Below are 4,445 nucleotides of genomic sequence, written 5' to 3'. Positions count from 1 at the left end.
ATATTCCAGGCAGAGGGTAGGAATGAGGAAGGTCAAGATGAGGTAAGAATCTAGACCCTATTATGTGATCATCACTGGACCACTGAATCCGGGAGTGAGGGGTGAGGAATGACACGATTGGATTTCTGGTTTTTAAACTTTACTTGCTCCTGTGTGGAGAATGGATTATGGGGACCTAGTAGGAAATTTGGGGGCATTAATTTAGGCAAGAAATGAGGAAGTAGGGTGATAGTAGTGAAAATATAGAGAAGCGAAAGGATCGAAGAACTTTTAGGAGATAGAGTGAACATAATTTCGTGGTTGATGAAATGTGGAAGAAGAGAGGGGTATGAAGGAGGCCTCCCAAATTAGTGGATTGAACAACTGGGAGTGGTAGTTCCATATTTTTAAAAAAATGGGGAGCCCTACTACAGCCTTTGGCATGAGATCAGGGCCCTGCCTTGAGCCCCAGGCATAGGACACATCTCTCCTGTGGAAAACCCTGAGGGCTGAGATGAACCCCTCACAAGACCAGAAGAGATGGACCCCTGAACCTAGGATTAAGGTACTAATAATAGCTGTGAGAAATGCCTATTTCCCTATTCTCTTTCTTTCAAAGGCTTTTAAAGCTTTTTGTTAATCTTTGTCTTTTTTGCATCTCTGAGAGAGCAGAAAGCATTTTCCGCTTTGTATAGCTGGAGGTCCCAAAACTTATATAACTTATGGGCCCAAAGGTTTAGTTGATTCTGCTCTGGATCACTCAGCTCAGGTATGGTCAAGGCTGGGAGGTATGATGTGTGGGGCTCCATTTGCCTGACATGAAAAAAGAGAGCTCATAGGCTGTGGACTTATATTTTCCACCTATCTATGCACCTAGAAACCTTGTACCAAATATAACAACTGCAGTTGTGCTGCAAGGTGGGAGAGATTGTAAGGGAGGCAGCCAGGCCAAATGGGAGGCTGGGAAGCCCCCTGATGTGGCAGTTTCATGTTTCTTAATTTCTACCTGTGTCTTTGCAGCTATCAAAGGACTCTGGAAACCAGGAGAGCTGCCTGCTGTGTCAAGGCTGGCCTGAGGGCATTTGCTGAACACAGAGAAACCCAGGAGAGATCAACAGTGTGTTCTCACCCCACCTCTTTGATCTGATTTACCCACAGAAAGCCATCCAGGATCCCCTAGGAGAGTCTCTAGGCCCAGAATGGAGTCCTCAGGGCTGCAGGGGATGGTGATACAGTTAAACATGCTCAGGACTTGAAAGTGTTGAAGGGGACTAACAGTATCCTCAGCACAGCCTCCTAGATCCGAATAAACTGGCCACTCCTTCTGTATCACTCCTAGTTTGCCCGCTTCCCCTTAATCTCCAGCAGAACCGGCCCGGAACACCCTACCACCACTTCCTGTTTCCCTCCCTTCACACCTGTGTTGTGAGTACCAGCCTGGGAGTCCTTGGACGCTTCCAGAGGGCTCCCAGAGAGAAGCTGGTCACCACCTCTGTAACAGGCTGAGGAAAGCCAAGTGAGAAGGTTCATTTATTTGGGGCAAGTTATTTAACCTCTGCACTTGTTTTTCTTTTCATTGTTGATTACTAACCACGTCCAAAAAGCTCTTGAAAGGTAGGCTTTTCCTACTTCACCTCTGTACTCTATCCCTTCCCCAGCAAATAACTGGTTACTGAGGAGCTCAATAAAGGTTTGGTCAAGTGTTGAATGGTCCCATTCTGGTAGCTTCTATCAACTTAGGGAGAGAGCCAAAGGCCCCCCCACCCGCCCCATACAGCTTCCACTTTCCTTCTAGTTCTCTTGGGCTACCTATTTGTCCTAGTGTTTTCTCTTGAAGGATTGGAAGGTCAACCTTTGATACATACTTCTGATTTCCTGTGACCTAATACCCTAGGTTAGTTTTACACTGAGCTTCCTGAGAGGTTAAGGATCTCTACTATTACACTCTTCCTCTAATGCCCTCTGGTTATTTACCCTAACAGGGGAGCAAAGGGCTGTCTTCCCTTTTAACTGCCTGGAGCATTCTAATGATCTTTGTGTGTAGGTTCATTCTTAGCTGGAAAGGAATATTGAAATTAGCTGATTTACTTTGGGCAAGTTCTTTAACCTCTGAGCCCATTTTTATCTTCATTATTGATTACTGTCAATAATAGCTAATAATTTATTGAATGCTTAGTAAGTACCAAGCACTATGTCAAGCATTTATATGCACTGTTTCCCATAATCCTCCAATCCATTATACTTATTTTGTAGCTGAGGAAACAGAAGCTCAAGGAGGCTAAATTAATAACTTGCCGAAGATTAAAAATAGGAGCTATCGGATTTTCATAGTCCCCTCTTTTGACCAGTTCATACCTCTTCCAGACACAAGTATTTTGAAGAAGTAAAGCACTGTGTGTGAGAGATTTGTTTTAGGGTGACAAACCATCCAGGTTTATCCAGAACTGAGAGGGCTCCTGGGATGTGGAACTTTCAATGCTAAAAGTTCCGGGCAAACTGAGAAGAGTTTTTCAAACCTATGTTTGCCCTGAGACTCAGTCTAGGATTGGCCACTGAGGCTGCATTTTCCTTGGTTTCTTGGTCTCCTAGGCCTCACCTTGTGGCCAGAGTTTCTTTATGTAGCATTTGAGGACCTGCTTCTGATGAGCAGGCAGGGGAGGAGTGTGGGGTGGGGAGATAGGGAATCAGATGACATCTTGGTCATAGATAAATGAAGGTGCAGAGCCTGGGTCACTATCTGGGATGCTAGCAATAGGTTCCTAGGCAGCTGTACCTTCAACTCCCAAATGCAAGTTACCTACTTAGAAGCCACAGAATTTTACAGAAAGCTCACAGGACAAGCTAAAGCCAAACATCTGAATTCAAGTTCTAGCTCATCACTTACTGTATATTTTTCTGGTGAGATGATAATCCTTATCCACTGAATGGGATCTGAGAAGCAAGTGGAATGTGTGTGAAATACCTGGTACATGGCCTATACATAATACCACTCAACACTTAAGTTTCCGTCTTTTTTTCCAGCTTGTGTCTCTTACCCAGTCCTGTCACCTGTCACGCCTGTCACATACAGACTTCTCCCTCTTCCCATTACCACTTGCAGCATCACAGAGCTTCCTTTGAGAGCCCTGACCTAGTGGGCTTCGCCCACCCACCCAGCTGCCCTGCACATCAGTCACCTCCCCTGCAAGCAGAGAAGAGATGACATCAGTCTTTCCCCCTCCCCTCTCGGGACTGTTTTAAGCCATAAATATTTTAGCTGGGCCTTTCTCTGGCTGTTGCCAGGGTGATGGGCTCTCAGGGGACTGTGGTAGGAGTGTGGAGGAGGGGCTGGCAGCCTGGGGCCTAGCAGCAGAGCTGGCCCTGGAGGGGCAGTACGAACCCTGGCCAAGAGCCAGTGCTTGCTACAGCAGTTCTAAAGGCTGTTGCTGTCTGCCTGCCCTCCCTTTCCTGGGCCCCTCAGAGCCTTTCCTACTGCCTCGAGGCCTAGCTCTGCCCTTGAGTGCTATTTGATCTTGGGTAAATTGCTAAGTGTCTCTGGGCTTTCATTTTAATATCTGCAACATGAAAGCCCCTACTTAGGATAAGTGGAGAAGACAAGGTAAAAATCCCATGACACGCTAACTTAATAAGTAGTCAAGAATGGAGAAACTAGACCCCATAACCCTTTCTGATAGACCTAAAGACTGGAGTCCCAGGTCATTGTGGATGCTATTCTAAGGACTGTCAGATACAGCACTGCCCCCCTCCCCCAACCCATACTCCCTTTTCCTCTGCGGCCCTGCTGCTTTTTTAGGGTTCCCAGGACTACCTAGCCTGGCACCAGGTATTCTAAGAAGGAGTTGGGTGCAATGCCTTATGAGAAGAGTTGGTGAAAGCCTTTTTTGCTTGGGATACAGAAATTAAGGCCCCCAAACAATCTGGCTCTCATCTTCCACCTCCTGTCCTAGATAGCTTATATCTGGCTAGCTGCTAAGCTCAGCATGCCCTACCCTGGTCGTTAGGATGGGTCTAAGAAGGCCAGAGTGAGGGCACCTAGATCAATGTCCCACCATTGAGAAGCTCTGAATTGGGTCCAGGATTCCATAATCCTGCCCAGATTTGCCCACCATAATTTTCCTGTTGAACTGTGAGCTCTGATTCCTTTGTATCAGGCTCCCTCTGGTGGTTGATTTGTGCATTGTAGGTAAATAAGATCTCAAAAATGAGACTGAATTGTAGGCCTCCCTGAAAGATGGGTTGGTTTGCTCTACATATACCAAGAAAAAGAATTCTTGTCTCCAGCACTTAATAACAGTCATTGCATTTCTTATATAGGATATCTCTACTGTCTGTTTGCTTCTCTCTGGCATTAATCTGCACAACAATTCAATGACATAGGAATTATCCTAATTTTACCGATGAAACACCAGGTGAAATCAACTCCAAACCCTTCACTGTATATAACATTCAAGTTCCTCAAATAATAT

Source organism: Pteropus alecto, unplaced genomic scaffold (genome assembly GCF_000325575.1).
Source record: "Pteropus alecto unplaced genomic scaffold, ASM32557v1 scaffold39, whole genome shotgun sequence".
Lineage (NCBI taxonomy): Eukaryota > Metazoa > Chordata > Mammalia > Chiroptera > Pteropodidae > Pteropus > Pteropus alecto.
The sequence above is the reverse complement of the archived record's forward strand: the minus strand, read 5'-3'. Positions refer to the sequence as shown.